We start from the raw sequence: 11,846 nt of genomic DNA, 5'->3' as shown, positions 1-11,846 counted from the left end.
AACTAGAGTAAAAGAGGAAGAAATGATTACTTATAATAATAATTTTCCGAGCTCTCGTAAGGTCCTGCCCCTCAGTAGTAAAGTATTTATATTCTTTGAAATTCTTAATCACCACCACCAAATTGTCTTTTTTCCTTTATACCTTCCTTTATACCTTTTCCACCGCCGAACATATAAGAAATTGAAAAATACAGTGTGAATGCTACTACTAATTTGATGTTGAGAAAAAACTTTAAGTTTCCAATAAATACTTAGATTAAATGGTTAAACTGTAACTAACTGAATTATTATAGCTTTTTTAATGGTATATAAAATGTTGTCAGCTTGTGCTGCACATCAGAAAAGAAAAGATAAAAAATGTATTAGACAAAATAAAATGAAAGGTTAATGGCTGTACATTAAAATACAATAAAAACTGAAGACACTCCGAATTGGCTAATGCAAAAGTAGCATAAAAGTTTGCACAATTTGTTTTGCTGCAATGAAGCTAAACGAAGTCGACAAAAAGACGACGCTGAAATAAGAAGTATTTCAGAGGAACCGAATATTTCGATGGGTGACGTTATGCAGCTCAAAGCAGAAGCGTGTAGCTAAAAAGAATGTCAACGAAAAAACCTATGAATAAAGTTCGTCTGAGAACTTCATTAATACTCAAATCGTGCGCCTAATTGAAATTTATTGTTAATCAATTGTAAATTACAGTAACAGGCTCGACACGACTCATACTTTCAGCAAGTGCGCGCCCGCGCGTTCGTCGCTTAGCTCTGCCATACCTTTGTTGGTGAATTACAGAGCTGAACAACATAAACCTATGACTTGGCAATTTTATATTGACTACAAATGAAATTATTGTTCCAAAAAGCCTTAGTAATAGAGCTATTGAAGAACATAATGAAGATGTTTCTAGCCATTCTAAACAAAGAAGAAGGCTTTAAAATATTTTCAATACATACCTACGTACCTTCTAATAATATGGAAAATTATGTGAACACAGAATGTACAAAAGTAATTATCGAAAATATTCTAGTAGAAGATTCTTTAACCTTTTAAGCCGTGTATTTGTGTACATGTATGTATAAAAGCACTTGAGCCCATTACGTCAGCCACCGCAGGCAACCAGGCAAGAGTTGAGCCAAACGGAAGTCTATGTTGACCCTTAAGTTCTCTTCATAGTATATTTGATAAGCAATGTTCTAACATATTCATTTGAGAATTTCACGGTAATAATTATGTGTAAAATTAATGAGCGCTTTGTCATTACATAGTACTTAAACAGGGCTAAAAGACCTTGCCATGACTAGTAGTTTTAAGTATTTGTAGTATTGTAGTAGTATTACATATACATATGTATATACATTTGTACATAAGCGGGTAAATAAGTAGCACTCCGTACCTGAATATTATAGGATGCTGAATACAGTGAGCCAAAAGCATATTCAAATAACATGACAATTTATAGTTTCTTTCGAATCTTGATATTGATAAAGTATTTCTCAAAACCTATTCAGTATACACGAGACTGAATGCCTAACAAGTTATCTTACGAAATGATTTCAGAAATATACGGTTAAGTTACATACTATCTGCATTTAGTAGCGTCAGAGAATTCAGTAATAAAATATCAAGTTGCCAAAGACTGGTATTATACATTTATATGTATATATGTATAATGCAAATATTAATTAAGATTTTCATTTTGAGAATATGAATTCGAGACTTTCACTATAAAAATATCGTGAGAACGCGAAATCAGGATAAACTTCCTCATATTAGACATTGGTGAATAAGCCAAGTCCAAAAAGTTTAAAGTTTGTAATAAATTATAAATATTTTTTGTTACAAGTCGCAAATATACACATCTGTACATCGTTTAGCAAATTGAGCAGCTTTATTTTGATTCTACCTTCGATAATCTTAAAATATTAACACCATGCATTTAGACGATATTGATGAAAGTTACGAAATCAAAATAAAATATTTCTCTGGAAGAATGTTCGGATTACCTTTGTTATTCGGTAGAAGCGGTTGCAACAGTTCCATCTACACAAGCGATTAAAAAGGGAAGAGCATTGTAACTTCTTCTTTGGTGTGGGTGAGATCTGGTCAGGCCGGAATACCCGACAACAACTATAAGCCATAATCACCGGGTTGAGAAACACTTCTGTTATTATACTGTACAACACACGGCTGGATATTGGACTAAACTTTTTTTCCGAGAGATGGAGTAAAAAAAGTGTATTTTCAAAATTATCCCCCAAAATCGAAATAAGTGGATTTTAAGTTCGAAATAAGAATATTTTAAAAAGATTATTATTAATTACAAGATATTCAATTTTTTCAATTTGTTTCACTCCAGCTTATAATATATATTTTTACAGTGACTTATAATAATAAATGTTAAGAGTACAGGCGATATTACCTTTTCTGCTTAGAAAATAATTTACTTTGGGATATGAAATGTGATTATTAATAACTTAGTTTTTAATTTTTAGTAGGGAAAAATTTACAGAAAAACCCTTGAATAATAATGGCTTAATTTACTTACTTCTAACTTATTTCTAACTTAAAACTAATAACTAAGATATCATTTGGTAGTGGTCATATTTTTAACTCATTAATATGTGAGTACGTTGAAAATTCACAACGAACGTTAAACCTCTCATGTAGTCGGGCTAATCTAGTTGCGACTAACTCAACATTAGCCTTATCATGTAACTTCGCGGTAGAAAAATGCCATGGTAGATTAAAAATCATTTTTAGTATTTTATTTAAAGTCACTTGAAGTTTATGGATGTGGGAGTCTGCGATGTCTGCCCACACTGGTGCCCCATAAAAAACTACCGCCTGGAAAATAGACCTGAACAGATACATTTTGTTAGCTATGCTAAGTTCTGATTTCCGGTTTATAAATGGATATAATGTCCGAACTAACATGTTAGTTTTCTTCGCAATATAAAGTACGCGGTCTTTAAAGATCAGTCTAGGTCTAGTATCAATCCTAAATATTTCACACTCTTTTCCCAGTTGACGTCAATAGAATTGAGTGTAATGTGGCTTGTTGGGAGAAAAATGCTTTTACGTTTCCTTGTAAAGAAAATGGCTTGAGTTTTCTCAGTATTAACAAGAATTTTCCATTTGTTGAAATAAGAAGTGAGGGTTCTAAAGTCCTCTTGAAGTGAAATAGTGATATCAGCAGCAAGATAACCCGAGCAAAGAATTGCCGTGTCATCCGCGAAAATGGAAGCTGTGCAATTTTTTAGCGACGGAAAATTGGAAGTAAAAATGTTATACAATAGTGGAGACAGGCACGAGCCTTGGGGACAACCGGAATATATGTCAATTTTGTGAGACTGTGTCTTACCTAGATGGACTATAAATGATCGGTTCGTAAGAAAACTCTGTATAATTTTAATAAGAACAAGGGGAAAATTCAATAGCTTCATTTTATAAAGAAGTCCATTGTGCCAAACAGAGTCGAATGTAGCTTTGATATCTAAAAGAATCATACCTGTGGACTTTGAATTGGTAAAATTTGTTTTGACTATTCTTTTAATTCTAAGCAATGGGTGCATAGTATTATGTTCACGTCGAAAACCGAACTGTACTGGTGGAAGCACTTCATTATCTTCCATGAAGCTAGACAATTTTTCTTTAACGACTTTTTCAAGGATCTTGCATACTGACGATAACAGACTAATTGGGCGGTAGGACGCTGGGCATTTTGCCGGTTTGTTGGGTTTTAATATCGGTATAACTTTCGACAGTTTCCACCTGGTTGGAAAATAGCAAAAGCGAAGACATTCGTTTATAATTTTTGTGAGTAAGTCTATAAAGTTCGTAACTGCTGATATGGTTGCCTGATCGCTAAGATTGCTAGAGTGATTATGATTCATTATAAATGTATCTGCTAAAATGTTCGTTTTTTGTTCAGGCGTGGAATAACAACTAGAATTGTGCCTTAATGTTGGAATGCTGGGGTGTTTATTCCTAATTATTTTAGATAATTTCCAAAATGGGGGAGAATTATCTTCCAGCATCGCTAAAAGATTGTTCCAATTTTCATTTCTGAAAATAAACATCTTGCTCATAATGACTTGGCTCAGCCATCTAACAAGAACGAGATCGACCATATTACGGTATCTTAGCCAGTTCCGCCGGTGCCGATTCCTACGTTTTATTAGTGCTGTAATATTTTGGGGAAGAGGTTTAGTGTGGCTGTAGACACTTTTCTTGGGGATGCTACCCTCTTTGGCAACACAAATTGCTTCATTAAAGTTACATATTAATTTATCAATATCGTCTGTATTTTGCGCTGCAAAATCATCTATGTCAGTCAGTTGAAAGCTAATAATTTTAGCAAACTTTGCCCAGTTGGCGTTTTTAAATACATATTTGAGCATTTTGACTGAACTGAAATTTGTGTAAAAAAAGTCTGCACAGGTAAGTGGTCGGATCCTAAGACGTTTATTGTTGTAGTGTTGGAAAACGCTTGAGGATTATTCGTTACAAAAAGATCTAGGTTAGAAGTGTTGCTGCGACTGTTAGCAGGCACGTAGGAATGTTCTATCGAATATAAAATACTTAAATCTCTTGATAAAGAATGGTCATACAGAATGTTACCCCAGATGTTCGCACGGTGACAACCCCATGAGCTATGGCGACAATTGAAATCCCCTCCTAATAGGTAATTTACTTTACCTTCAGTGAGCATTCTTAGGTCGATTTCAAAATTCCGTTTAACTTCAGGCCTTGAGCGACCTCCAGGAAAATAACAGCTGTGGATTGAGACGGGATTCCCTGTAGGGCTAAGTAGATTAATGCCTATAGTTTCTATAACTTTTGTGTTGGAAATGGGTAGTAGAGAATGGCTAATAGATTTTTTAATAATTATCGCTACCCCTCCTCCTTTACTAGAAGTCCTGTCGTTTCTGTAGATATAATATGCATTATTTTTAATAGAAATTTTATCATTTAGCCATGTTTCGGTTAGAAGGCAGATATCGACGTTTTTATTAATGATGAAGTTAAAACGGACACCTCTGGCATTCCACGTGACAATTAATAAGTGGCTTAACATTATTTAAGAAATTTACAAGCTAATGAAGTTATAATTTCAAACTGATCTGCTTTTGATTTGCAATTTTTTAGATTTGTAATTAACTCGAAAGTAAGGGACTTAATTTCCTCAATACTGAACAGTTCTTCACTGCTATTAGATGGATTCAGTTGTTGTGGATTTACCCAAGTTTGGTTTGCTGGCGGCTTAACTTGATTAAGTGAATTTGGAAACGAATTTATATCACTGAAGCGAGGAGCTTTGATGGCAGTGTTTGCGTGGGGTCTAGAACGATTCCTCTGTTGACATCTTAAATTAAGATAAGATAATCTTCTCGGGCATTCGTAGAAGTTAGACTTATGCGGCCCGTTACAGTTGGCACATTTTATTGCTGATTCTTCTTTACAATCAGTAGTTTTGTGGTTTCCCGCACATATTGAACAGTATGCTTTTACTGCACAGCGGCTGGATCCGTGGCCAAACATTTGGCAGTTGTAGCATTGTGTAAGTTGATTTCTATATCGTTTCTGGTGTTCCCATTTTACTCTCACGTAATTTATAACAGCGTGATTTTTTCTGAGAATATTCAGAGTTATAGATTTGTTGGTAAAATATACCACATATAAAATAAATGTGGAGTTATTGGGCCTTTTTCTCTTGACTAGCTTGACATCCAGGCATTGTAGTCCCATAGTAATGAGTTCGTTTTTAAGTACTGTGATGTCCATGACATCGAGACCGAGGAGAAGTGCTTTGTACGGCTTCTCATTTTTATTGGCATATGAAAAGTATTCAAATTTTTTTTGCATAAAATGACAGGCCGCTTCATAGTCTGATTTTTTCTCGCAGTGGAGCTTTATTCCAATTGAGATTTTTTTAATAGATTACTTGGTACAATTTATTTCTTTGCAAATGTTATGCACTTGATTCACTGTGCACTTAAGAACGGTAATAGGTTTATTTTTTTGACAATTTGTTCACATTCTCTGCGTTGTCGAGAGTTTGCAGGGGAGAAACGAAGTTTTGGTCAGTGACTATGCGCTGTCCAGTATCAGTTTTTAGTATTTTCTTATGCACACGCGGCGACATCACGGTGCCGCTTACATTCTTTCGTCTCTTAATTTTGTTTTGTTTGTTTTTGTACTTTTTCACTAATTAACTTCTTTGACACTTTTTCGATAATGCGTAAAGGGTAAAGGTACGTGCGTACAGCTCGAGTGCTCACACTTGACTTCGATTACATGATATAGGTAATAAAAAATATAAAATACAGATATAATGCATATCTATTTTATTTTGGACGCTAGATTCGAAAATTAGGAGAATACACTTTTTTACTTATGAATAATATGTTGAGTCCAATAACTAGAAAAAATTTGTCCGCTTATTTTTAATAAATTTTCGCAAACAATTAATATTGCATATAAGGGATGATCGACATCAGACATCGTTGAAGAAGAAAAATATAACAGATCCACTGACTGTGGAGGAGGTATGTTGATACCTAAAAAATCTGAAGTTAGTTATCTCTCCAAGGATATTAATTTGTTTCTAGACTGTCATAAAAATGCACCTGCATTCCATTTACAGCAAATATACGATAATGAGCCTATTTCTATATTCATCAACGCTATCGTGACATATAAATGCTGTTATAATGTTATTTAAAGTCTCAGACATAAATTTAATTACAATAATTTGTCATGCCTCATTTACAACAATTTGTGTATGAATTATTATGGCGACAGATTATATTTTTGTGCGCTTAAAAGTTATTCTAATAACCTAAAACTAGCTGCATTTTATAATAAAAAAAAAAAAACAAATAAAAAAGGCAATAAAATAGTAATTATTTCACGCGCGAACTGACGTGAATATTTGAATGGTAACATTGATTTATAAGGTACAGGGCATTTTTTAGAGATGTAACATGACAGATATGTATAGTATACTTTGTTGATAGCCACGCGATAGCATAAGCAGAAAAAACGTTCCATAAAGTTGGGATTTTATTTCAAGAATATTTCTACAAAATCATAATTAGCGACGAGAAACTGATTGATTGCATTGATTTATAGATAAATAAGCAAAATCTCCAGATGATGTTCTTTTGAATCCCTAAAAAGCGAATTCCTGGTGTAATTTGCACGACAAAAGCATTATTGGTCTTTTTATAACTGAAGTTGGAATTACTGCAACAAGAAACAAATTATTAGTTCCTCGGTTCAGTAATAATCGTCTAAGAGCGAAATGGTAGAAATGTTATAATATTTAATATACATAAGAAGCAATCACGTTTAATGATATATGATTTTCAAAATAATAAAATAAGGCCATTTCATTACGTGTTACATTACATTTATGTTAATTAAATAAGCTTCATCTCTAAAAACACACCCTTTAGGAGCTATGTACTTACATCATATATATATATATTCATACAAACAGACGACAAATTTTGACTATTATGGCGCAACATACATACTTGCACCCACCTCTATGTGGATCAAAAGCAATTTAAATGCTCTGCAACTAACGGACACAAGTTATTTATTCACTGCGTTGAAGAATACCTATCTAACATGCAACGCAACACTCGTTTTATGCACATAAAAGACCAGGAATGTGGTCATAGAGTTCACATGGTAAAGAAAAAAATGGAATCTACCCACGAACAATTTGCTGAAGTAAACCATATCTATAAACATATTCACACTTGTGCGTATGTACGAGTCGATAACTGTAAATAAACGTTGAAGTACTACTCTAAATTTACGGAAATGAATTTCTTAAAATAATATGAAAGTGCTGTCTTCACCTAAAAGCACGTAGGTTATGAAATTATTTGTTTAGACACCTTTTCGAACACTTCAACAACTAGCCACTTATGTATTTCAATTACTTGACATGCCTCAATTCAAAACCACCCACGTTTCTACTCAAATATTCTTTAATTGTGTCCACTTTTCGTGATACTTCCGTTATTTCATATGTATTTACGTACTTGGTTATAAAACATACAGCTGTTGATGTATATATTTTTAGAACGATGAGTTCTTGCCATTAGAGTCCATTTCTAAAAAAAACTATTAAATACCTAGGATAAAAAGCTTAAATATCAAAGCATAAACTGAAGATGTTTTCTGCATACGACACTAATTTTTTTTAGAAAAACGTAAACTCAAAAAATTTTGATCTGCACGGAAAAGTTAGCAAATTGTCAAATTCAGCTGGGAAAAATACTTCAGAGCAAAATAAAATAATTTTCAAAGTATACAAATTACAAGTGCAATGTCAGAAATGAGTATTAATATTTTGTAGCAAATTCTATTAACTTTACTGCTACAAGCAGCGTCTTTCCACTGCCATCAATGAACTTCTATAACGTAAGACAGAATGTACTCCCATGTACTGCTATCATGAATTTTGAAACAATTGATCCATATTTGTAATATTTTGAGTACTAAGGGCATTTTTAATTTGTGTTGTTATATTAGATTTAAGTCTACTCTCGACGATCCCCAGTCCATAATAGAGACTGTATTTTCCTCAAAAATCTTGTTTGCAACCCGAGAACTTTGCTTAGGATCGTTATTTTATTAAAATCTTCAAATCACTGATCAATTATCGTCCGCATTCGGCAACATCACATTTTGGAGGATCAAAACGCACATTACTGAATTTAAGTACCCTCAATGTGATGAATTGGGTCCACAGCAGACCATAGAAAGCAGCCCCACACCATTATTGAACGCCCCACCGAACTTTACAATTGGTGGTTGCTACATTGGGAATAACTTGGAGTAGAAAGTTGTACATTTCAATGTCGCACGTAGTTGTTTGCTAACATCTGAGCCAACTCTATTTATATTTGTTCCACCCCTGAATAAAATATAACAGTCTTTTGCAACTCGATGATTACTTTTTGAAGATCTAAAGTGCGATTTTTCCCTTTTAATATTCAGATTTTATAGAAAGTAAAAGAAACATAAAACACATCTATACCCTGGTATGAGCTGTCAAATTGTCAAATTATTTAAAACTATAAAATTAATGATAGGATCCCGTTATTGTTGTTAACTAATAACTAATGATTTCATTACTGCAAACGGAAATAGCATGTATGGTGAAAAATAAAACCAAAAGAAACAAACTTTATGCGCTGCCCTAAGAATGTGGCAACATCTTCATCAACATACTTAATCATAAACCCTAGTATGTACAACAACTCTACATGCTAGGTATTGGTTTCGTAACATTAAATTTACAATTTTCACAATCACAAATCTAATTGTATTTGTTATACTTTTTTGTTGCCTTCACAACACAAGTTCTTGAATTGTTATACCGGCGCAACATGTTGCACAGAGTGTAATGGCTTGGTTCGCTTAACGGTTTTTTGTAGTATCTAAAATTCACCTATATAATTTTATATATGCTCCAGATTCCGAGAAGATTTTCCCAATTTCTGTCTGTTTGTCCGCCTACCTGGAACAAATTTTAAATATATTTAAAACTAGACAAGCTCAGAGATGTGGTTGAGACGTTTTAGTGAAACATTCATTAGTATGCAGGCAGATTTCTAATTTATAGCCATATTTGATTGCATGAATGTACCAGGGCATTATCCAATGGGTTTTAAAGTTCACGAAGTTTAAATATATCTTTCTTTCTGCTGTCCTTATTTACCATAGGGAATGAGGATCTGTGTGTGTGGCGATTGGCGCTTTATCACCGTTTTATATAACAGGGCTTTGTTGTCTAGGCTATGTTTAGAATAATTAGCTATGCCACACCCACAAATGGTTATAATTCAAATTAACTCAAATTCAAAATTCGCATGGCACGGATAACTTTTATGTTCAATATTATTGTATCGTGTATCACCTTAGACCTATCGAATTTCAATACAATAGCTATATTACCCTATAAGTCATTACAATGGAAAAAAGTGAGTATAATGTAATGCACGGCTATAACCGAACTTAGCGCTCCCTTACTTAACATTTTTATTTTATCTTGTAACCTAAGCACACAAGTTTTTCCATTTGTCTGTCTACTATATTCTTCTTTATATTACTCACTTGCATCGCTACTAAGAATTTTCCGCAAGCGCAGATAATTGCTGATGACTCTGTGCATTGTCGCATTGGCAATAAGGCGATGAGAAGCTTGTAGCATTGGCAATAAAAGCACAATCACTTCATATAGTATGTAGATATAACTATTCGTGTAAAGGTATGAGTGTGGGTGAACTCACCCAAGTGTGACGTTGTATTGCGCAATGCGAACTACAATGGATTGAATTGCCAGAATTATATTGACACTTGCGAAAGTCTGATATGTACAGTGACTTCATCGCATAATCGGAAACCAATTTATTAAAGTAATTGTTCCTCATAACTACTTAGAAATCAATTATATCTGAATTTTTTTTGCAGATAAACATAGTTCAAGTTTTTGTCTAACTGATAAATTAGCAAAAATTTCATTCAATTATACATTTTTTGTGGATTACTAAAAAAAAAGGAATTTTTCTGTGCTCCACGAATAATCGGACAGCGTTTAAATTCATTAAAAAACAATTAATTTATATCAAGTTGCAAATCCTTTACTTGCCAAAACAAATTGCAAACGCTTTCGGATTGTTCTAACGAAGTTTTGCCACACTTCCCGATATATAAGGTTCCAATTTTCTAGTAAAATCTCTTACCGCTGATTTATATTATTATATTTGGTTTTGTAAACTCTGCTGGCCAACTCTTCCCGGAGATATACAATTGAATTGAGGTCGGAATTCTGTGTTACCTACACAAGTTTCAAGTAGTTATGGGCAGTTGTGAATCCACCAAAGCTTTGCAATGTCTGAATTAGATATGCATTTAATCGTTGTCCTGGTGGAAAGCCAATTTTTGACAATCCCCAATTCCTCTGAAGTATGCTTAATATGTTGCTTTTAAATATTAAGGTGGATAATATTACAGATTTTATAATTTATAAAATGCACATTGCCTACCCCTGCACTTGACATGTAGGCCCAAACCGTGGTGGAATCGCTTTAATATTTTTCGGAGTCAATTCAGTCTTGGGTTTATTTGTTTATGAACTGTCGATTTACTTATTGTGTAAGAGGTCTCGATTTAATCGTAGTTTACATCCGTTTGGAGCAATTTTAATATATTTTTTTTTAAATTTATTAGTGCAAATGCTTGTTACAACTGATATTTACATACAGAGTTCAATTCCGAGTGAAATTATTTAAAAAACGGAACTTTTCTATTGGCTTTTTGAGTGCCCGGTTATTCGTTGAGCTCAAAAATTTTGCTTTTTTTACGTATTTCACCAAAAAAAAAAGATTATGAAATGAAAAATAAAATGTTTGTTAATTTATCAGTTAGATAAAACCTGGAACTATATTTAACTAAAAAAAATTAGATTTAGTTTAATTCTGAATAGTAATAAAATGGTTTCCGATTATTCGATGGAGTCACTGTATATTATGATACATATACATTAGGGTGATTCAAAAAAAAAAAATTTTTCTTGCAAACAGGCTTAAAAGTTTCAATTCAACGTAAGAAGATGTCAGTTAAAATTTGAGCCTTAAATATTAATATTAAGACTGTCCGCATCGCGTGTTTCTATTTCCCGTAAGAATAACATGGAAAAATTATTCTGTGCACTTTTTGAATTTTATTGCTAGTCTGTCATGTATTATAAAAAAGAGACTTCCACTTGTCTTTGTAGAGAATTGAACGCTCTACAAAAAAGGTCTCCTATAATTTTTTGA

This window comes from Zeugodacus cucurbitae, chromosome 5 (assembly GCF_028554725.1).
Source record: "Zeugodacus cucurbitae isolate PBARC_wt_2022May chromosome 5, idZeuCucr1.2, whole genome shotgun sequence".
Classification (NCBI taxonomy): Eukaryota; Metazoa; Arthropoda; class Insecta; order Diptera; family Tephritidae; genus Zeugodacus; species Zeugodacus cucurbitae.
Note: the sequence above shows the minus strand (reverse complement) of the source record.